Here is a 25,622-nt window from a genome sequence, read left to right on the forward strand (position 1 = left end):
GCCGTACCACCAGCACGAGAGCCCACTTCGAAGAGCGTGCTTGACTGTAGTTTTTTATTCTCTACGTAGAAGGTCAGGAGCAGAACGATAGAACCGCTCGGCTCTGAAGTGAAAAGCTGAATATGCGCTGCATCTGCTGCCTACTTATACTCACATTGTGATCAGCGGCAGCTGGATGCAATAATCGCATGCCAATGTGCATTGGCTCGTTTAGTTTACACTCGAAGTAGATTGGTCTCTCTAAGCGAGATCCCAATTCGTCGGTCATCCGACGTGACGTCGAGAGTGACCGACTGAAAGGGAACTAAAGTGTACTGCTGAATACTATGAATATATACATATGAATTATAATAATGCATTTTAAAGGAATATTTTACCCAAAAGTACCATAGCAATGGTTCACGTGACTTGTGCTATATTCCAATACTCCTATATCCGTATGATAGCTTTGTGCTTTTGATAACTTTTTCTAACTTGGAAGAGTGTCTGTTACAAGTGATGTGGACTATTTATATATTCATATTTTTTTGGTCTTTTGAGTCCGTCTTAGAAAATGACAGCATTGGTCACAGTGAGCTCTCCATGATTTTGCAATCTTGTGATCACAAGAATTAATGCAAATTTTATATATACACACATAGATATTTATGTAAATAAGTCCTATAGGCCTCCTAATGCCTGAATGCCTCATTTCTACAGATTTATATAAGCAGGCTATTATTTTACAGGATATAAATAATTGCAAAAGCAATATTACAACAAAAGAGAATAAAAATTGATTTCAGTAATTAAGCTCAACACATGTAAAGGTTACTACTCTTATTGTCTCAAATAATAATTTTGTAAATACATAATGATTATTGGTGAGTTTCTACTTCAAATCAGCGCAAAAAATAATGCTGCAAACATCACCAAAGTGTTTGAGAAAGCCATAGAAAATTCACTCATTTTGGATCAGAAAAAAATTCTTATTTTATGACAAAAGCTGCGTTTTTTTAAGAAATGATCATTCTGTGTTCCACTAAAAAACTAACATCGTACAGGTTTGGAACACGATGACGAGAAATGATGAGTAAATAATGACAATTTTACATTTTACATTAATAAATTAGCTTTATAGCTGAATGCTAATGCTTACAGAACATTAGTAGAGCATGCAAAATTACAAATTTACAAATTCATAAGTATGGACTTTCTCACCACCAGTCAAGTATGGTTGGAGAAGAATGCAAATTGAGATTCCCTTGTTTGTTGTATTATATTTATTATAACCAACCACAGATTAATGATGTTAATTAAGTTTTATTTTAAGTAGAAATGATCAAATATTTGCAGTGAAGAAGGAGGACGTGTGTGTGTGTGTGTGGAGTGAAGGAGATGCTGTTTTGAACTGTGCAGCGCCTGCAGTCCAATCTGTGTGCAGACCAGAAAATAAAGCAATTTGTTATCCACCGAGTCTCTGCATGGACGCCTCCTCAGCACTTTTCTTACTCACTGTGAGCATTAGAGAGAGAGAGAGAGACTGTGTTTGTAATTTCAGTTGTGATGTGCTGTGTGTATGTTCCACTACATTACCTTAATTGGCCGGGTCTGTCTTTGTGTTCCTCCGTTATACTCAAAGCAAAGCTCAAGCCCCTCTGAGTCACTAACACGTTCAAATCTCAGCCAGCGCTCCCTTAATCTATATAATCCCAGAGGTAAGGCTGGTTGTGTTTGTTAGAGATACAAAATTGAGTGTCAAATTGTCACATAGATGTCACTCATTTTTGCTGTTAATGTGCTGTTTGGGTAGCAGTGCTTTGTGAAGGTACCTGCTAATGCTGCAAAGATTAGCTCTCACAATTAACAAGGCTATATTTTAATCCATTAAGGCCAGTTGCAGTGAATAGTTTCGTACTTGAACTAAAAACAAACATTTAGTTTGGCTTTTCGATGAAAAAGATCAAGTGGATGTTAGACAGAGATCATTGTGTGTGTGTGAATATGTTAGGCCTGTTCAGATGGGATCAAGTGCTTTTTAGATCCCTGGGAGAAGCACCTGTCTTCATTTAGAATCAGGACTTGAGATCAGAGAGGTTGTGTCTGAAACCAAAGACTGCTAGAATGCTTCCTCATTGCCAAGTCAGTCAGCAGCAGGAAGTGAGGTACATCCTAAATTGGCTTCTAAAGTGACAAAGTAACAAATTCAAGTGAGCTTTAAAGAATATATAATAACTCCAGTGTTTATTTCTTTGTAGAAATAGAATTTAAAAATGCAAAATGCAAAATAGCTTATTCAACTGTACTATCAAATTAAATTTTTATTGTTTCAACCAACTCCCAAAGTTTCATTTTGTGCCAAAATTGAAAAAAAAAAAAATTTTGACCAAGTGTACAAATCTTAGTATGCAAGATGTGATGTTAACATTGGATGCTAATGAGCACCGAAGCTATGCTTTTCCACACCTTTGCAGATTGTAAGTTAAATTATATATTTTGAGACATTTTTGACATTTGACTTTTTTTGTTATTTTGATGTGCATTAAAGCTGGAAAGATTTTATTTATATTTTTGAACTCATCATCGTCAAATTAGATAATATTAGGCATTTTTGAAAAAAAGGCCTTTTTTTCCCCAAGATACAGGGCTGGTATTATATGTTTGAACCAGAAAACAGATATTAAAAAATCTAATGAAGAAAAACAAAATTAATTGCAGTTTCTGTCTTTGCTGTGTGTGTATATGTGACATAATTTCTTTATAAAGAACAGCTGATCCAAATGAGGAAATGCTATAGCTTCTATTGTTTTAGTATAAACCTAATTATTATCACATTTACATTTACATTTAGTTATTTAGCAGACACTTTTATCCAAAGCAACTGACAAATAAGGACAATAGAAGCAATCAAAATCAACAAAAGAGCAATATGTAAGTGTTGTGACAAGTCTCAGTTAGGCTAATTTTTTTAAATATAATAAATAAAAAGAAAACAAGTAGATATAATAGAAAAAAAGAATAAGGAATGCTAGTGTTAGAGGGTATTTTTTATAATAAATAAAAAGAAAACAAGTAGTTAGGATAGAACTAGAATAGAGGGTGCAAGTGTTAGTTAGGTCGTGTTGTTGTTTTTTGTTTTGTTTTGTTTTGTTTTAATAAAAAAAGAAAACAAATAGATAAGATAGAGTTAGAATAGAGAGTGCTGGAGTTAGAGAGTCAAATCAAGACGGAAGAGATGTGTTTTTAGCCGTTTCTTGAGTTAGGCAGGTCATTCCACCAGGAGGGAACAGTTAATGTAAAAGTCTGGGAAAGTGATTTTGTTTCTCTTTGGGATGGCACTACAATGCACCATTCACTTGCAGAACACAAGCTTCTAGAGGGCACATAAGTCTGAAGTAGTGAATGTAGGTAAAGGGGTCCAGAACCAGTGGTGGTTTTGTAGGCAAATATCAATGCCTTGAATTTTATGCGAGCAGCTATTGGTAGCCAGTGCAAATTGATGAACAGAGGTGTGACATGCATTCTTTTTGGCTCATTAAAAACTAATCTTGCAGCCGCATTCTGGATTAATTGTAGAGGTTTGATTGAACTGGCTGGTAGACCTGCCAAGAGAGCATTGCAATAGTCCAGCTTGGACAAAATAAGAGCTTGAACAAGGAGTTGTGTGGCATGTTCCAAAAGAAAGGGCCTGATCTTCCTAATGTTGTTTAAAGCAAATCTGCAGGACCGGGCAGTTTTGAGGTCTGACAAATTCAGCTGATCATCAATCACAACTCCGGTTTCTGGCTGTCTTTGAAGAAGTTATGATTGATGTGCATAGTTGGATGGTGAAATTGTGATAAAGTGAGGGATTTGTTGAAACCACAAGCAGTTCTGTCTTGGCGAGTTTGAGTTGAAGGTGATGGTCCTTCATGCAGCAAGTAATGTCTGTTAGACATGTTGAGAGGCGAGCAGCTATCATCGGATCGTCAGGATGGAATGAGAGGTAGAGTTGAGTGTCATCAACATAACAGTGATATGAAAAGCCATGTTTCTGAATGACAGAACCTAGTGATGCCATGTAGACAGAGAAGAGAAGTGATCCAAGAACTGAGCCCTGAGGCACTCCAGTAGCTAGATGTTGCGACTTGGACACCTCACTTCCAAGACACCTTGAAGAACCTATCTGAGAGGTAAGACTCAAACCACAGGAGTGCGGTTCCTGAGATGTCCTTTGCCAATAGGGTTGACAGGAGGATCTTGTGGTTAACCATGTCAAAAGCAGCGGACAGATCCAGCAAGATAATTAATGAATATTTGGAAGCCACTCCTGCCAGTCTTAGGGCTTCAACAACCGAGAACAAGGCAGTCTAGGTTAAATGTCCACTTCTGAAGGCAGACTGATTGCTGTCCAGGAGATTTTTCTGTGTGAGAAAGGCAGAGACTTGGTTAAACACAACTAGTTCAAGTGTTTTTTTCAATGAAAGGAAGAATGAAGGGATACCGGTCTGTAGATTTCTAAAAGAGCTGGGTTTAGAGTGGGTTTCTTAAGTAGTGGGGTTATCCGAGCCTGTTTAAATGTTGAGGGAAAAACACCAGTGTGAAAGGATGCGTTAATGATGTGAGTGATGTAAATTAATAAAATCATTTAACTCCATAATCATTTTTATAATGAATATACATTTTTCTAGTTATGCCAAGCTCTAAAAGTATTTTATCATGTACAAATTGTTAAAAAGTAAAAAAAAAAAAAAAAAAAGTAATAGTTCACCCAAAAATGAAAAATTGCTAATAATGTACTCACCCTCAGGTCATCCAGGATATAGATGTTTGTTTCATAATAAGAACACATTTAGAGCAATGTAGCATTACATCACTTGCTCACCAATTGATCCTTTGCAGTGAACAATGGACAATGGGGGGCCTTGGGGTCAAAAAGGTTGAGAACCACTGTTATGACTAACACTCATTCTGCCCTAAAAAGGAAGCTTTTGTGTTTTATAAAAAAAATTGTATTTGCCTTATGAATTGATTTTCTAATTGAGGATGTCTCCGATTGTCCCCAAAGGGAAGTGTTGTCAGATTTAGCTCTGTTTTGGGAACAATTTTGTACACAGCATACACTTCTTTAGTGGCTCTTTTGTGTGATCTTATTAATGGTCTTTGTGAATGCATCTATAAGACATACATGCTTTTATTTCATCAGTATGGTACAAGTTTGCCCTCCCTGTAATGAGTCAGACTGTGTCTAGCGTTGAGTGAAGCAGTCCTCGAATATCGAGCTCTCGCATACACTGACGTTATGTAATTCAGTCGGCCTTTTCCAATGATCTGAGAAGGATTAGAGTATGTCTGGACAACAGCCGGCAGACATGCTGAACAGACTCATGCTCATGAGTGCATGTGTGATCTCACTTATCTGTGCATGAAAAAGTAGGTTTGGGGGTAGTTTGTATTTCATTGAGTATGGAAATGAGCTGGATTGAGTGTAGTGTGTCAGTGATTGATTTGTCATTTAAGGTTAGTTGTTTCATGACAACTCTCTGTGAGAGTTTAGGGTTAGGGTGTTTGGTCTTGGCGGAATAGATCTGCTATGCTGCTGCTGTGGCAGAGCAATTACAGAGACATCCTACTGCCAGTACATCCACAACATGCTGCTGTGAGCATGTACTAATTACTGCTGCTGCACATATAACATATATGAAATAACCCCCATATCTAACATACATAAAATTATCCCATAGCAGATCTATACAGGTGGAGCTGGGGAAGGAGAAGGATTCCTGAAGCATGCTGCAACTGCTACAGCAAGCAAGCAATCCTTGTAATTAAATGTTGAGCAGCGAGCTCATTGGCTGCTGCTACAAAAATAACCAATCAGCTGTGCCATGTTATAACCTATCGACCTGCGCCATCTAGAGTTTCATGACAGAACTTTGCATTTAATTTATGGAATGACTAAAAAATTCTTTTTTTGCAGCGTAAAACACCAAATCTTACCAAATTTTTACTGAGTTTTATGCTTAAAACACAATGAAAAAGTCTTCAGTGGGATAAGAAAAATAAAGACACAATTTTGCTTGTAAATTTCCTTGTTTCAAAATGAAGGTGCACAACCGTGCAAATTTGGATCAAAGTGGTACATTTTCTTTCTCCGTTCATATCTTCATAAATACCAAATGCACTTGCATGTGTCATGGGAATTTAGCCGGCGACCTTGCTATTGCCATGTGTGAGGTGGTAATATAGTGTCAGTGACCTGTCTTTTAGCTGTGATATGAAGATGTTTAAACAACTAATATCTAATAATGAGACACAGAGAATTAGATTTTATTGATTACTAGGGGGGGGAAATCAATGGAACACTATAAAATTAGCATTTTCTAGTAACAGTTTGCTGCACTATGTTATTTGGGCAGAACTGTTGTGATTCATATTTTATAATCATTTAAGTGAGCGAAGCAGTCTACTTTTCAGAGCTTTTCACACTTGAAATTGTTAACCAAAAGTCATTGTTAACTGTGGACTGTTTTGTTGTATCTTTCACACTGTTATACTGTACCTTATCAAGGTAGTCACTCTAGAGAAAATGCATGCATAACTGTATTGAATGTGCACTTGTAGTGTACTTCAAATCTTTAAAGAATATATTTTTTAAAAACATATTTAAATTATATGTTTTAACACAAGTATACTGTTAAAAATGCACTTTATAATAATGTTGAATTCAAAGTTTTACTCTAAATCATGTAATAAGAATGTAATAATTATTTGTTGTGCATTGTTCAATATTACATTTAACGCTAATATATTTAAATGTACTAAATTTCAGCTTCATAATTAATAATTTGTAATTACAAATTTAAACATACAAGTTTCAATAGAAATGTCATTAAGGCATATTTTAGTTTGCTATAAATGTTGTCAGTGCATTCGGCAGAACACTTTAACCATATTTTAATATAAAATTTAATATGAAACCATATTTTACATTAAATTAAAAGTAAAAAAACATTACATTTAATTCACAGTAAAGTATATTCTTTTAAAGTATGTTATTTCCATTACAGGATTTCATGCTGTATATTTTTGCAAACCTGGGTTAATCTTCTTATTTACATATTTATGAGGATATGATTGGACAAGAACTGTATGCAACAGCCTTTCAACTCTTTGTCCATCAGTGGAAATTCCATCATGTAGAGCTGCTCTAGTTGTCTGATTTGCTTTTTCATAAGGGGTCAAAAATGGAGTTGTACCTGGGGTACCAATTAACGCTAGTTTCCAGATGGTTGCACAGCTTTAAACAGTGTTACACAGCATGAGAAGATGATACGGATAAAGCATCAGAGTAAAGGCATTATATAAAAGGCTGATTAGGTAGCCTGATAGATCGTTGTACTGCATGGGTTTCTCCCTCCGTCCATTTAACTCAGCATGTGCTGTATCGATGTACCGTGTCGGCCGAGCCGGGCTGAACGCGAGGCTGCAGGGTTTTAAATGAACATCGGTGCTGTGCTTTAAGACAAATGATTGCTGATTAAATGTTAAATATTCATACTAACACTTACCGCCATGTCGGAGGCAAGTTACCCACTGCTCTACAACAGCCATTAAACACCGGCACGCCCCAGATCTATGCTGCCAATCTATATTACGTAACTCTGTGCTCCGCTAAACAAGAGCATGCAGTGGCAAACTGCAGAATGATACAGCCATTACTTTCTGGCATATCACAGACCCACTGTGCCAAGTCATGTTATGTAACTGCACAAACACACACTAAACACACTGACACTACAACATACACCAGAAGCACAGGCTATGGAATCTGTAACTCATTAATATATTGCGCTGGACAGTGGGAAAGTTACTGCGCTGTGATTGTGTTTTAGGTTGAGGTGAATAAGAGCATGGGTTCAAATTCTTTCGCGTTTTTTCACACACACACACACACACACACACACACATATATATATACTGTATATACTGTATACTGTACATATACATTTACATATATTTATATATATATATATATATATATATATATATGTGTGTGTGTGTGTGTGTGTATATATATATACACACACACACACACACACATATATATATATATATATATATATATATATATATATATATATATATATATATATATATATGTGTGTGTGTGTGTGTGTGTATATATATATACACACAAACACACATATTCAATGATAAAATACATACGCCACATGACATGGCACAATAATAGCCAATCAGAACATATTTGATATTAGATGCACACTGCTGTGCGAATGTTTGTGTTCAGTAAGATATTTATTTAGAATTTTATTCCACAAGGATGCATTCAATTGATCAAAGGTGACAAAAGACATTACTATTGTTTTTTTAACTATAATTATACTATTTAACTTTTAAGACGTCTTAAAAAAATGTCATGGTTTACACAAAAATACAACTGTTTTCAACACTGATAATAATAAGAAGAAATGTTTCTTGAGCACCAAATCAGCATATTAGAATGGTTTCTGAAGGATCAAGTGACACTGATGGAAAAAAAGGTGTTTTTTTTTTCCAACAAAAAAATGACCAGTTATGAGTTATGGAAGCCATCTGCAAATTGCTCTTTGCTAGGGCTGCAGAGATGTGTAATCTGAATGTAAGGAGATGACCTGAACCTCTGGCCAACAGAAAATAATGATGTACACGTCCCATGAATCATTTTAGTCTGTTTCTAACAGAAGCAATTATATTTGGAAAGATGGATGTCTTCAGCCCACAATGTCTGTTTGCAGTTTCTGCAATGCATGAGGATTCAGAAAATAGCATTCATAATGCTGCTCTGCATTATGATATAATAGGCTAGAAATAAACAGGTGCTCCTAAACCTTGCCAGTATTTTATTAAAGTTACAGTCTCTGTAAAAATAATTATAGAACATTAATTGCAATCAAATAATGAGGCTTTTATAAGAATTAACAGTTCACACATGGCCATTTTTATGCCAAATATTTTGATAGCCTTTACAAATTAATGCAGTAAAATTGTAACCTTTTCATGGTAAGCTGATTTGCAATTAATACAGATAAGTTCATTTTATTATGTATATTGTTTATAAATGTTTTTTCGTCTACGTGTGTGTTGTTGAACCAGTAAAGGGTTGAATAGCTACAGATGTATCTTTCTAACACAGGCTTTTCCATCCATTAATCCATGCGTCCATCCATCCAACCATACATCCATTCATCCTCATGGATGTTCGTTTATTATTAAAATTGGTTCTTCTGTCTCCCCATCCCAGGTGTCACTCAGCAGGATGGATGTTGCCATTCAATAATACCTGATTGCGCACAGACACTCACTCACACACAGCGTATGTCAGCCTCTCTTGAGACTGATTTTCCCATTATGAGGATGGGATGACCATCTGTAGCCCACACACGTATATACAGTACCTACACAATCCCACATACAGCCTGGCCCACAGCACACCTGCTTCCCTACAGACCAATAAAGTCATTTAGCCATTGGTAGATACAGTGTGTTATGAGACAAAGTGCTGGAGATGTACCTGTACTTTACCAATGATCCCACAGTGTGTGTGTGTGTGTATCACAGAGGGGTTTAATTAGGGAATGACATCGCGAGTGGATCCTCATCAGTCTTGTACATATGTAACGCTGAGGTCTGAACAACTCCACTGACATGACAACAAAACACGGGTCACTGCTTCAGCTGCACTTACAGTGAATAGAGAGAGAAATGTTGTGTTTTAACTGTATCTCATCATCACACTTAAACCTACTATTTAAAGGTGAAGTAGTGTCGTTTCTGATACAGTAGCGTGCTATTTATTTGCACCAGATTGTTACTGAATGTATTTTAAATGGTAAATATGTAATATAATATATAAATATAATAAATGAATAACCAGACCAAATGGTTTCAACACCGAATTATTACAAAAGTATTTAAATGGTAAATATTTACTATAATATAAATATAATATGATAAATAAATAACCAAACCAAATCATATGTGTGTATGCAACACAAAATTGCATTATACAAACATTTAAATGGTTAATATTTGATATAATACATTGTTTTAAATATTAATTATTATAAGTATAGCCAGACCAAATCAAAATATATAATATTTATTACTTTATTACTTTAAATATTTACCATTTAGATCATTTTGATTTGGCCTGGTCATACTTTTAATAATTATTAGAAAGAAAATAATTAGAAAGTTATTTATTTTGGTTATTCATTTAATAATAATTTGCAAGAATATTATTTAAAGTATAACCAGACATTATTTATAAATCAGACCAAATTCTATTTTGAAATTATAAATATTTAATCTAATATTTAAATATAAAATAATAAATTAATAATCACCAGACCAAATCATATGTATGTATGTAGCACCAGATTGTTTTACACAAATATTTAAAACATTCAATATAATATATCCTTTTAATATAAATATATAAGTATATATATATCCGTTTGACTGTTTGACTTTTTTGCCAGTTACTTACTAATTTCATTTTTTTCTCTCTCCACCATTTCTTGTTTGTTTATTTATTTATTTATTATAATGTAAATGGTTTGGGAGCTTTTATATACACATACTGTATGAACATGATTTTTACTTTGAATGTGTGCATTTTTTCATGACTATATATGTGTGTCCATTAGAACTGTGTGTGCATTTGTTTTTCTTTTAGTGGATTTGTATTTATAGTGACTTTTAGACATGCATTTCGCTGGTGGCAGTGCAATATTGTGCTATGGAGAACGTTGCTATTTATAGGTATATGATGTATACGGGTGCCCACTGGCTCTGAGAATGTGCTACTATTTCCTACACAGGCACGAGCTCACGTACACATGCATACATACACAGATTGTGTGTTATGCCGCATCAGCCTCCCTGAAGAGAGGCGGTTGCATTAGGCGACATCTACTCTAACAGCAAATTGAATCCATCTATCCATCTAACAGTATTTATTTTATTTTCTCCCTCAGGAGACTGAGATCAGCAGGAAGAGAAAGGAGTGTGAAGTCCTTGAGGAGGAGGGGAAGAAAAAGAGCCAGTCATGTCAAACTCTGGTGAGAGCCTTTACAAGTTCACATCTTATGAGAGGGTCTCACATGCTGGGTGTCATATCAAGACTCTTCTGAGATATTTAGTGGTTAGTCTTCCACCATACGGCGCTTTTGTAGTCGTGATTCATACAAGGCCATAGCTAATGGGCTCAAATGATTTTAGGGTTAAAATCATTTGGAAGAGAAAGGAGTGTGAAGTCCTTGAGGAGGAGGTGAAGAAAAAGAGCCAGTCATGTCAAACTCTGGTGAGAGCCTTTACAAGTTCACATCTTATGAGAGGGTCTCACATGCTGGGTGTCATATCAAGACTCTTCTGAGATATTTAGTGGTTAGTCTTCCACCATACGGCGCTTTTGTAGTCGTGATTCATACAAGGCCATAGCTAATGGGCTCAAATGATTTTAGGGTTAAAATCATTTTAATGATTAAAACCTTGCACTTGGAATACTGTGGCCACATGAGTACATGTATGTGTGTAAGGTAAAATTAAGAAACAATAGTAATTATATGAGAGCTAGAGTACATGCTTTTTGGTTTTATTTTATTTTATTTTATTTTATTTTATTTATTTTTAGCATCAAAGCGTGGTACAAAAATATTAAAAATATAAATATTTAATATAATATATAAGTATAATAAATAAAATAATAACCAGACTAAATAGATTTATTTGTTTATTTACTTAATTACTTAACACCAAAGTGTGGTACAAAAAAAAATTAAATGTTAAATATTTAATGTGATATTTAATTATAATAAATAAAAGAATAGCAAGGCCTTATTTATTTATTATAATAAATAAAATACTCGCCAGACCAAATAGATTTATGTATTTTTATGTATTTATTTCATTACTGAAATTAATTAATTTACAAAAATATTTCAATGGTATATAATATATAATATATATTTATAATATAATATAAAAAATAAATAACAGGCCAAATAGATTTATTTATTTATTTACTTAATACCAATCTGTGTTACTAAAATATTTAAATGGTAAATATTTAATGCAATATATAAATATAATAAATAAAAGTCGAACCAGACCATATAGACTGATGTATTGAATTATTTATTTTCACAAACTTTTGTGTTAGAATTTTTTTTTAAATGGTTAATATTTAATATAATATATAAATATAATAACCAGACCAAATAGGTTTATTTATTTATTTGCTGTTCTTTAAGTTGCCTGTTGGTTCAACAAGATTCTTTCTTGTCACTAATGTTTTGTTTTATCATTACTTGTTTTGTTTTCATCAAAAATGGAAGCTTTTTATAGTTTCCATTACAGCTTATAGTTTACATTTATTTATTGATTTATTTTCTTAAATGACAAAATGGCTCCTTTAACTGTGACCAGAGCCACATGTATGATGCATTGCTCAAATTCACAACATTTGGTACTGTAGGTGGTGCAGGATTGTACAAGGGATCAAACAACCTTGTGGGAAGTGGCCCACTTCTGCCAGCCCACCCCTGAGAGCTGTGTGCTTTAGTATAATAATTAGACTGGATTTTGATTGGCACAATACATTTTGATCCAGGGTGAACGTTTTGGGGACAAAACAGTTGCTGATCAAGGTGTTTGCCTGACCGAAGCACATGAATGTTGGAAATGCTTTAGTTTCACACACATACATACTCAACACTCTCAAGGGCGTTTGCTCTCTTTCCCACTCTCTCTCGGTCTTTCTCGCTGTTCCCACATTGCAGACATGGAGAGCTGACTCCAAGGTCCACTGACAGGGGAAACAAAGTGAGCAGAAGGACAAAAAAGCTAACGCAAGAGAGAGTGCGAGGAAGATGACGGAGAGTGAGAGAGATAAAGAGTGCGTGTATGAACAGAGACTAATCGGCCCTGACTGCCAGGGAAGCTCTTTTAAACAGCCTCTCTCTTCTTCTGTATTCCTCTCACCTCAGCGTTCGGGAAAGACTTTTCATCCATTGCACATGAGAGAAGCTTTGCCGGGGCTTTTTAGAGCTGAGGAAGACCTTTTAAGTGGGTCATGCCCCGAGTTTCACATTCGATTCCTGGTTTTTGGTCTTTTATGGAATTAATTGAATATGAGTTCTTGTATCATATGCTGTGAATTCAAGGGGACAAGCTGTTTAAGTATTAATACTCTCAATGCTGATGTTGTATAGATACTCGGATAAAAATATTGATCCTAAATGTTTTAGATAATACTGTTATTATATTTATATTTTAAATAATACATGTATATTTATATTTAATGTATATCCAGGCAGTTGTTATCGTTGAATAAACACTGACAGGGTAATTAGGAAATCTTGTGTCACCTTAAAGGGACACATTATTACTTGCATAAAATATAAGCATATAAATATATTTTAGAGAGCAATGTAATAATATAGTTTATTTATTTGCCATTGTTTAGTATTATAAGCTTTGAGGTGGAAAAAAAGTCTGATAATTTACACTTTAGTTTATTGTAATATATTATTGTAAAATTTTCAAAATTACCTGTTTAATCCTCATTACAAAAAAAACCTCTAACCATCACAATAGAACAATATACATGGAGTCGGTTAGATTTTATTGCTTTTGAGATTTTTTAAAAAGTCTCTTATGCTTACCAAGGCTTCTTGTAATTGATCAAAAATATAGTGAATCAGGAACATTGTGAAATATGATTTCAAATAATTTTAAATGGTTTTAAATGCTGTTTTCTATTTAAATATATTTTAAAATATGTCAAATGTATTCCTGTCATGAAAAGCTGAATGTTCAACAATAAGTACTAGTCCTCAGTGTCATGATGCTTCAGAAATCATTCTAATATTTGCTGCCAAAGAAACATTTCTTATTATTATCATCATCAGTGTTGAAAAAAAGGTGTGCTGCTTAGTGCTTGATATTTTTTGTGGAAATTGTTTTTTTCAGGACTCATTGAGTAATAGAAAGTTCAAAAGGACAGCGTGTATTAGTCAATATTTATATGAAATAGAAATCTTTTGTAACAAAATGAAAGTGTTTACTGTCACTTTTGATCAATTTAGTGCATCCTTGCTGAATAGAAGTGTTAATTTGGAAATGTGAAAATGTGAAATGATTTCTTTTTGGGTGGTTTGTAATGATTTTAATGTACTTTTTGAAAACAAAATAAGTCATCCACATTTAAATAGCTAGGTAAAAATGCACGTGTGTCTCAGTAGGACACGCGTCTCTCAGTGTGTGAGGATCAGCAGTATAACTGTTTCTCTCCACAGGGGCTCTCTATACCACAGGAGGCTCCATTTTCACAGTAACGACTGCAAAAATACACAGAGCTTAGTCTCCTGACAGGTCTATACACACACAAACATTAGCAAAGCCTGATAGAAGTCTTTTTTCCTTCTTTATTAAACATTGTTTGTTGTGGATTGGCAGAACATTCATTCAAACTCCTATATCTTCCAGCCCACGTCCCCTAATGAGCGAACTACACCTGAAACATCAGCATTTTTCACTTCGTTCCAGATTGAAGATCCTGAGATGTTATGGAACACAAACAGTTCAGTGTTTTCCTCTTTCTCTGAGCACTAAAGAGTAAAGCAGTCCGTTTTTGTGTGACACAACTGTGTTGTAAATATAGGACAGTAAAAAAGGTTTTAAATTTACATGAAATAATGTTAGCATACAAAATTGCAAAAAAATTTTTACCTTTATAATAAATTATATAAAAATATAATTAAATAAAGGGGTCATATGAAAGAATAGAAATATAATTAAATAAAGGGGTCATATGATGCGATTTCAAGTTTTCCTTTCTCTTTGGAGTGTTACAAGCTGTTCATACGGTGAGCTTGAGAATGGCGCGGCCGGCGGATTCGATGAAGGAGCGGCCGGCGGGCTTGCGGCAACCACATGTGACGACCCCGGGCTGGACTCCGCTTCGTCCACGGTGAAAGCCGATCCGGCGATCCACAGCGCGAAGTTGATGTATTTCCTCAGCGACCAGCACGGATCAGCTCTAGGCATGACGAAGCGGATATCGTCCTCTTTTGGAAGACCAAACAAAGTTTTGCTTTCACCACAAAACACACAGCATCTCCACGAGTCACGACATGGCGGCGGCGGCAACAACAATACTACAGCAAGAAAAAAAGTTATGCCTGCTTTCTTTGCGTGAACATTTGGGCGGCGTTATGCAAATCTTCCCACATCATGACGTAGACATGTGGGGGCGTGTTAGAACGAGCCGTTTTAGGTAGGCGTGGTTGACTCTTAACTTTTATAAAGAATATCTCTTTGGGTTTGAGACTTTAGTCTTTGCAACTTTAGGGATCTTATCTATGCACGAACAGCTTGTAACACTCCAAAGAGAAAGGAACATTTTTAATTGCATCATATGACCCCTTTAAATAATGTGTGATGTAACATTAAACCCTTGTGTATGTAATTGATGTGGAAAAAACCGTAGAAAGAAAAATCATAGTTATTTCAATGAAATGTGAGCTGTTGCACAGTATTCTGTAGGAAGTAGAGTATTCTGGGAATGTTAAGATGCGATTTTTCACTTCCAAAAAGTATAAATTTAACTGCATTTTACTGTAAAATTACATGAAATATCCCATTAGATATATTACAGTGTTTCACTGCATAGAGTAAAGGAACTTACTTACTGGAACAACTTACAGATTTTTACCATAGCTTTTTTAGAGTATTTTACAGTTATAAATCCAATTATTTGGATAAACAGGGTAATGGTGTTGTTTTAATAACACTGAGTAAACCTGATATCAAGAGAACCTTTCTAAGCCTATATCGAGCACTGAGTTGCTGGAAAATTCCATCAGTCTCCATGAGAGGAACCGTCTTAAAGCAGGCTAAAGGTCTCCACAGTGCATTACGCAGAAAGGATGCTATTACAGGACATTTAAATAAAGTTTTTACTAGTGAAAGTCTCTAAAATGCTATCCGAGTGCATATTTTTATCTCCTGTGACCTCTGCGTAAATGCAATCAGTCTCGTAATGTTCCCAGCATACAACTTCACTAACACACTGTGTTAAAAGATGGAGTGCAGAGCTGCAAGGGCCAAACTCAATTACCTAAAAGCTGTGTCTGCCAGCCTTTGAACCGTCTATGAGGTGCCCTGGGTTGTTTGTGTAGTGTGTGTGCTGTTTTTTTTTTTTTGTGAGTATACATATACTTGCATGTTTTTGTGTGTCCATTAGTGGCAGAGCGAGCTGTTTGTCCCCTCGGCTCCAGCGGTTGCTTTTGTGCTTATTTTGTGCCCTACTGAAAGGCTAATAGGAATTAATGGAAAAAATAAAAAAAGAGACATGCTGTCCTTGCATGACGTGAAAAGCGCAAAAACACTTCAGAACTCAATTTCACGCTTTCGTCATGTCCCTCCACCACCATTGTGCACTCCTGTTATCCTTAACTGCTGTTGTTTTGTATGGGAACAGCAGCCTGTAATGTAAAGCTGTGGCTGGTGGTGTTGTATTGTGTCTTGGAAGGTGGGATGTTAGGACGGTCTCACTGAGGGGACCATCTGCCTCTCTTCTTAATCACTAATCACATTCACATCTGATAGTTCCAGCCAGCCATGTGGAACATAACAGTCCACATGCATGCATATGCAGCTACATGCACGTGTGATTTCATGCACATCCAAGAATGATTCCCACACTGTTGTTTTTGGATGTTTCTGTGACACGTTTCAAATACAGCTGGGTGATATTTCCATTACTGACATTTTAATGCACTTTTTATTGGGCCATTAAGTTTCTTAAAGACCTTGTCATACTACTTTTGCAATCCTTGTCTTGTGAGTCAGAACTATGACAGCTTTAAGAGCGATGTTTTAAGAGTGTCTCTGATTCATCAAGAGTTGAGTTTGATTCACCGTTGGAGTTTTATTCATTTCTGTGAATTTCTTCCAACTGCTCTTTCAGTCATTATGTTGTGTCACTCAAAAATATTCCCTGCATGGAAAGTTTCATATATTATTTTTTTTTTGTAAAAATAAATATGATAATATTGCCGTATATGTATTTTGGTTCATAAAATGTATAATTTACTCATGTAATATAATAATTTTCTTCCTTGTTTTCATTTTGTGAAGAACAGTGGGGAAAACATTCCCTAAATATTGTTACCCTAATTATTTTTATCATTTATTTATTTTTTCATTCAAGCATTAATAGCTGTTTGGTTAAAAAGATGTTCCTTTGAAATAAAGAAATCCGCCTTTGAAAGAATTTCATATACAGTATATACACTAATGTTCAAAAGTTTGGGGGTGGTAAGATTAGTTTTTTTTTGTTTTTTTGAATACTTTATTTATAGGCATTTCTATTAACAGGAAAAAAACGAATAATAATAATAATAATTGCAACAAAAAGAAACATAAACATCCCAGAATATTCCCCCATTTCCTCCTTTGTGCGGTTTTAACAGCAGAAACAAATAGCTAACAATTCAAAGACAACAGACACTATCTTCAAAACAACAAACAAATGTGTAGCAGCAACGTACATACAGTGGGTACGGAAAGTATTCAGACCCCTTTAAATTTTTCACTCTTTGTTATATTGCAGCCATTTGCTAAAATCATTTAAGTTAATTTTTTTTCCTCATTAATGTACACACAGCACCCCATATTGACAGAAAAACACAGAATTGTTGACATTTTTGCAGATTTATTAAAAAAAGAAAAACTGAAATATCACAAGCCAGAGCCCTGACTTAAACCCAGTTGAGCATCTCTGGAGAGACCTAAAAATGGCTGTCCACCAACGTTTACCATCCAACCTGATAGAACTGGAGAGGATCTGCAAGGAGGAATGGCAGAGGATCCCCAATTCCAGGTGTGAAAAACTTGTTGCATCAAAAAGACTCATGGCTGTATTAGATCAAAAGGGTGCTTCTACTAAATACTGAGCATTTTTCAGTTTTTCTTTTTTAATAAATCTGCAAAGATGTCAACAATTCTGTGTTTTTCTGTCAATATGGGGTGCTGTGTGTACATTAATGAGGAAAAAAAATTAACTTAAATGATTTTAGCAAATGGCTGCAATATAACAAAGAGTGAAAAATTTAAGGGGGTCTGAATACTTTCCGTACCCACTGTATGTAGGGTATAAGGTATATACATAGGTATAACAATTAGAAACTTATATATTAAATATACAAGTGAACAAATCGATAAGTAAATGAAGAAGGAAATTAACCACCTTATACCTGCCTCAGGCTGTTCATTTTACCATAGTTGTAACTGATGTGAAATGCTATAAAACAAGGCAGCAGATCATCAGAAAAAAATAAGTAACTGAATAAAGATAATGTAAAATAAATAAATGTGGTTGAATGGCATAGAGTCTGTAGGTCCATATTTGTTCCAGTGTTTAGGTAACCCGTCCCTCAGTAAATTGTAAGTCATCAAAATATGTTAAGAAGGGTGACCATTTGGACCACAGTGAATTAGATTTTTTCAAGCTGGATAAAATACATCACTTCTTTAACCCATCTATTATGTGTTGGGGGCTCAGCTTTTTTCCAATGGAAGAGAATTAAAACATCTTGCCAACAGTGTGGTAAAAGTGATTACCTTATACATTCCTTCCGTAAGCACAGTATCAGTAGGACTAGTACCGAAAACGGCTACGAGGGGGTCATGGTCAATAGAAACACCATATCTATCACTAAAAGATTTAAAGAAATCTCTCCAAAATCCCTCCAGTTTTGGGCATGACCAGAACACATGGGCTGTTGTGGCTGGCGAGTGTAGGCATCTGATGCATGCAGGACTAATAGTAGGATAGATTCTAGCCAATTTTGAATTGGTAAAATGTGGTCTGTGAAGTATTTTAAATTGAATGAGGGAATGTCTGGCACAGGGTGAGGGGAGGGGGTGGTAAGATTTTTTAATGATTTTCAAATAAGTTTTTTATGATCAACAAAGTTGCATTTATTTGATCACAGGATACAGTAAAAACAGCAATATTGTGAAATAATATTACAGTTTAAAATAACTATTTTCCAATTAATGTATTTTTAAAATAAAATTTATTTCTGTGATGGCAGAGCTGAATTTTCAGCTGCTATTACTCCAGTCTTCAGTGTCACATGATCCTTTAGAAATCATTCTCTTATGCTGATTTGATGACTTTTCAAGATTTTTTTGATAAATAGAAATCTCAAAAGAACAACATTTGTTTGAAATAGAAATGTTAAAACATTATAAATGTCTTTGCTATCACTTTTAATCAATGCATCCTTGCTGAATAAAAATCAAAAAAAAAATTTTTTTAAGTGTCTAAATGAATATGATTTAAAAAACAAAAATACAAAGAGATATAGTATTCCTAGCTTGTCCCTATTTGTCACATTGTCCGAGTGGAAAGCACATGCTTTCTTGGAGCCAGAAATGCCAGTGGTTAATTTGGAGTAGGACCATCACCTAAAGCGTTAGATCAGAGATTATTCATGTGAGAATCAAGCAAATATTCAGTAAAGCATATGCAAATTGTATGTGTTTAGTATTTGCCTCTTAATTGGTCAAAGATGATTAGCGCTGTGGCTATACCATTGTTAATTCATGTCACTGTTCTGTTTTTGTGTAAACATACAGACGGGGCAGTGCCTCTAGTATAACTTTTAGTATGTAGATGTGCGTTACTGAAGTGTCTGGTGTGACTTTGCCAACGGGACTTATTCTTGCTTGTTCTATTTTAAGGTCATGCTTCTGTTGAGTGGTCGTCACAGAGAAGAAGGAACTGTAACTCAAACTGTAGATTTAGCAACCTGCTAAAAAACAAATTAGCAGCACTTTAATGATATGTGATGAATTTTGCATTGGAAAGCACCACTCAAATTTTCTTCATAAAATTAAAAACCCCTTTATGACCTTAGTCATAAACTCATAATCTCAGTATTACCATATTTCAGGCTCATTGTAGCATGAATCCTGGTGTCAGTGGGAATATGCTAGCTATCTCTTGAACGGAGCGCTTGCAAAAAGAGAGGGGTGTTTGGTGAGCAAGCAGAACAGATTGTGTCGTCTCAAAGGTCAGTGGCGCTTATTTCCTGGAAGGGCCTGACATCCATTACCCTCTCTTTGACTGGACATCTTCCACAAAGCAGGATGTCTGGCTACAACACCATCCAAAAATAAAATAAAAGCTTTAGTCAGTACAGAATAGTAGCACTTGATTAGTGCATACACACTGTATCTATCTATCTATCTATCTATCTATCTATCTGTCTGTCTGTCTGTCAATCTTTCTACAGTATCTATCTGTCTGCTTGCCTGTCTGTCTATCGTCTGTCTGTCTGTCCAACGCTATATCCGACTATCTATATCTGTCTGTCTGTCTGTCAATCTTTCTACAGTATCTATCTGTCTGCTTGCCTGTCTGTCTATCGTCTGTCTGTCTGTCTAACGGTATATCTGACTATCTATATCTGTCTGTCTGTCTGTCGATCTATCTACATTATCTATCTGTCTGCTTGCCTGTCTGTCTATCGTCTGTCTGTCTGTCTATCGGTATATCTGACTATCTATATCTGTCTGTCTGTCTGTCGATCTATCTACAGTATCTATCTGTCTGTCTATCTATCATCTGTCTGTCTATCGGTATATATGACTATCTATATCTGTCTGTCTGTCTGTAGATCTATCTACAGTATCTATCTGTCTGCCTGTCTCTCTGTCTGTCTGTAGTATCTATTTATCTATGTGTGTGCATATAACAGTTTAATCGAGTTTAATAGACAGTATAAGATATTTGAAATTAAAATATGTTTAAATATGGGTGCGTGCATGTGTGTGTGTGTGTGTGTGTGCGTGCACGTTTTTATGTGCATGTGTGTGAGAAAAGTGCAAGAAATGTGACCCTGGACCACAAAACCAGTCATAAGTAGCACAGGGATATTTGTAGCAATAGCCAAAAATACATTGTATGGGTCAAAATTATCGATTTTTCTTTTATGCCAAAAAACATTAGGATATTAAGTAAAGATCATGTTCCATGAAGATATTTTGTAAATTTCCTACCGTAAATATATCAAAACTTCATTTTTGATTAGTAATATGCATTGCTAAGAACTTCATTTGGACAACTTTAAAGGCGCTTGTCTCAGTATTTAGATTTTTTTTTTTGCACCCTCAGATTCCAGATTTTCAAATAGTTGTATCTCGGCCAAATATTGTCCTATCCTTATTTATTCAGCTTTCAGATGATGTATAAATCTTAATATCGAAAAATTGACACTTAAGACTGGTTTTGTGATCCAGGGTCTCACACACACACACACACACATATATATATATATATATATATATATACACACACTATAGATAAGTATACATATGTAACTATACTGTATACACTACCTATTCATGTTATAATATCTTGATTTTTAATGTACATTTATTTTTTAAACTTTAAAACTACATTCCTGATTCTGTGCCCTTTTGAAATCATAATATATTGTGTCTTAAACTTATGAACAATTCTAATAGTAACAGGTTATTGTTCATAGCTACATCTTTTATTTTCTTTGGAGATATGCCCAACTGTAAATTTTTCCTTTTTATTTTTTAAGCAGTTCTCACTGTTCTTTATGCAATACAAGGTTCAATACAGGCAAGCACAAAAGTAAATATTACATTATTACAAGTATTATGTTGTTCTGAACATAATCATAAAACATGTTCTGATGCAGAGAGCAGAAGTTTCCAGATACAAATGTGTGTGTGTGTGTGTGTGTGTAATTAGTGTAATACATTATTAGCAGGCTCTTCCAGCAGAATGAATAGAATGTTTTTGTAACGACCTCCCTCATGGCATCCCTCCCTTTTTTATCATTTGTTTTTTTCATCATTTGCTCATGCAAATGATGGTGCTGCAGAAACAGTGCTGAGTCTCCTGGGCTGCTTCATGCAATTTGTTAGTGTTACACATTCGGTGTGAATCAAGTTTATATGTGTCTAATCTGTAATCATTAGCTCTCTCGCTCTCTCTCTCCTCTACACCGGGTCAATCGAGGCTTAGTCTATCATCCGTTCGGAGTTTTTTTGGATCGATGTTCAGAGAGTGGGCTGCCAATGCAATCATGTGCAGCTCAGGAGAGATTGGAAGTGACTGCAGCGAATTGACGCTAGCTGAAATGACAATGGCCTTTCGATGAGAGTGAATGGAGAGAAATGGAGGTGATCTTACCTCTGTTATGAGGCAAGAGTGTGTGTGTGTGTCTATGTATGTGTGTTAGGGATATTTCCGGTATCAAATTTTCATGTTGCGATTAATGGCTAAAGCTTTTATCACGGTATACGGTATTATCACGGTATTGAAATTTAGTTGCAAAAAAGTGTTGTTATAATACAGTATAACAGGTTTAATAACTTTTTTTCTTATAACAAAAATAACTGAACATTTAAAAACAATAAAGCAATACACAAAAAATTTCTAAAGTTAAAAATCTTACACAGATTAAAGTGCAAAAGAATTATAAAGACCAATAGGTATCACTTTACAATAAGATCTCATTAGTTAACCTTAGTTAATGCATTAACATTAACAATGAGCAATAGCTACATTTGCTACAGAAGTTATTAATCTTTGTTTAAAAATACGTCTCTCCGCCATGCACTTCTCATCTATGCTTGTTTACATCAGAGAGCGCATGCGTCTTTCACGCAGCATACAGGGGTGCATTGTGGCCAGTTGATGGGAAAAGTATTCTTAAAATGCATTCAAAATTCTGAATAATTTGTAATAATTATTCACAGTATTTTGAAGTGCCCACGTTAACAATATCATGCATATTCATTATCGTGATATATCGCATTACCGAATTCCGGCACATGTCTAATGTGTGCTTGTATGAAGGAAAGTCACTAACGTTTGAACCTATTTATTTATTTGTTTATTATTATTATTTTGCTCTACATTACTTTTACAATTACATTACTTGTTATTGAGCTTTATTGGAGTAAAAGATAATTGTTTCTGTTTTATAGATTTAACCAAGTAAAATACTGTACATATATTTTCTCTTCTCTGTGGTTGGGAATCTCCACCATGAGCGATACATTTTTCTTCTTTAGAGCATTTAGAGCATGCTCCGACATATCTGAGGCCGCACACACACACACACGGAGATGCACATGTGAACACATGAATACTCACATTTGTGGCTCTTGCCTGAAGAAAACTTGAGTAAATGACGCTTGCGTCAGACCACATGGATGTTGGTGGCGTGTAATTAAGTTTTTCTCGTGCAGTGAGGGGAGAAAGTTGTGTAGGATGGGGGTTTGGTTAGGGGGCATATGCAGATTTTCTGCAGCATTCAAGATTAACCAATCATTTGAGAAGTTAACCTAATTATACAGAGCTATTTAAAGGTGTACAGATGATTCAGTCATAAAAGCAGCATGCTGTCTGGTGTGCTGTGTGCTTCTCTCCTCTCTTGGGTAGTGCCACATCAGCATTACTTTCTTGTACTTCTCAATCTTGCGTCCTCTCTCTGTCTGTCTCTCTCAATTATGTTTTGATTTCAGTTTAGTGTGCTTCATTGGTATGACAATACAATGCAAAATCTGTGAAATAATAGTAAAAAATTATAATGTGAAGAATATAAAAACAAATCAAAATTAATTTTAATTAATTTGCTGTAAAATAAATTAAATTAAATTCCATAGGTCTGTATTTTTTATATTTTTAAAATATTTTTTTTATTATTCAATATTTTTATTGATCAATAAAACATTAACAAAAGTAGTATTATTGTGATTTAAAATGTTTTGCACTAAAATAAATTAAATTCCATAGGTCTCTAAAATTTGTATTTTTAATATTTTGAAAGAAGAGTGTTATGTTCGCCAAGGTTGCTCCTTTGATAAATAAAATATTCACAAAAGTAGCATTGTTGTGATTTAAAATAAATGTATTTAAGGTATATTTGAAAAATATAATGTATTCCTGTGATGGCAAAACTGAATTTTCAGTAGTCACTATTCCAGGATAGATAGATAGATAGATAGATAGATAGATAGATCAATTGTCACTTGATAAGTTTAATGTATCCTTGCTGAATAAAAATATTAATTTCTTTCAAAATGTATTTATATTAAAATCAAACATTTATACATTTATCAAAATGGAATAAATTACAAAGGTAACATTAATTAAAGTCAATAGGCACTTACTGTGAACAGTTAATTGGAGCATTTTATTCTACAGAATAAAAATCTTAATAATTTTGCATCAAAATGTAATAATTTCCTCTTCCTCTTAAACAATTTTTCTTTTCCATTGATGTAACTTAGGCTATGCTGATTTAGTGATGGACTCTCTCTCTCTCGTTCTTTTTCTCCTTGTCTATGTAGACTGTTCTAGACGTGTTGTGTGGAGACGGCATGATTTCAGTTGACTACTGATCTCTGCAGTTCAAACCCTCAGTGTCAGTCTTTCTAAGACAGATGGGCCGCAGCGTCTCTCTCTCTCTTACTGTCTTCACTCACTCACTTACTCACTCACTCTCTCCCTGTCTCGCTCTCCTCAAAATGAATAATGCATTGACTAACACTCGCTGTGTTGGAAACTCTCTGTTCTTACCAGGAATACACCCTGCTGTCTAAACGTGTGTTTTTCAGTGTGTGCCTGTGAGTATTTCTGCTAGACACAAGCACGTTTGAAAATGTGTACCACAAAACTGAGAATCTAACCTTTCTGTGTGTGTGTGTGTGTGTGTGTGTGTCTTGACAGGAGAGTGAGCTTCAGCATGTTCTGCAGGAGAAAGCACGTCTGAATCTCCGCTTGTTCAACGATACCCAGAAGGCAGCAAAGTATGAGCAGGTAAGCAGTCCGTCTCATTGTGGCTTACGGCTAGATAGTAAACCCTCGCCGTCTACTCACTCACACACGCACAATGGCATTGTAATCCGCTCGTACTATCATTTGTTCCCTGGTGGAGAGCACTAATGGTGTTTTTGCCACTTGAGTGGAAGTGGAGGATTGTTCCTCATAAAGCTGGAGGCCTTGAGCCGCCCGGCACACATTTCAGCATCCTCTAACTCAATCCACCGAGTCCCTCTGCCCCGCTGGAGCACGCCAGTGACCACCCACTCACTCGTGAGATTGATGAGTTCATCTCTGAATGGCTGTATAAATGCACACTGTATGATTATGGAGGATTTGTGCCGAGATATAAATGTCATGCTGATTTTGGTTTATGCTAAAGGAGAAACTGGAAGAATAAGGTTTGACATCAGCGTTAATAAATCACAGTTACACATACAGTACATCTGCAAAGTTGAGTAATGTTTCAGCAAACTGCAAACTGCAACTTCTTAGAAATATGCACAGAAAATTTATTTTAGCACTGTCAAAATTAGCGCGTTAACGCAGGCGATTCATTTTTTCAGTTTAACGCGTTTAAAATATTTAACGCAGAGGCGGGGCTAGGGTTGGCCACCCCACTTACAACTGCTGCTTCTGTCTCTTTTTTCTCGACAAGAAGTGCATTTATTTAGTCGCACAATAATGTCTTTATTACCACATCAAATGGGAGATG

The 25,622-nt window shown here is 35.1% G+C and overlaps 1 protein-coding gene across 1 annotated transcript in view; it reads left to right on the forward strand.

Moving 5' to 3' along the window:
• The first annotated feature begins 11,005 nt into the window (after positions 1–11,005).
• Positions 11,006–25,622, forward strand: part of LOC107726209 (RIMS-binding protein 2) — an 86,937-nt gene continuing 72,320 nt past the window's right edge. Inside the window, exons 1-2 of the mRNA XM_016535732.1 lie at positions 11,006–11,084; positions 24,815–24,904. The gene's annotated coding sequence lies outside the window, so the exon portion shown is untranslated. The remainder of the gene's footprint in view (positions 11,085–24,814; positions 24,905–25,622) is intronic.

This window comes from Sinocyclocheilus rhinocerous, unplaced genomic scaffold (assembly GCF_001515625.1).
Source record: "Sinocyclocheilus rhinocerous isolate Xijiao unplaced genomic scaffold, SAMN03320098_v1.1 scaffold2321, whole genome shotgun sequence".
Classification (NCBI taxonomy): domain Eukaryota; kingdom Metazoa; phylum Chordata; class Actinopteri; order Cypriniformes; family Cyprinidae; genus Sinocyclocheilus; species Sinocyclocheilus rhinocerous.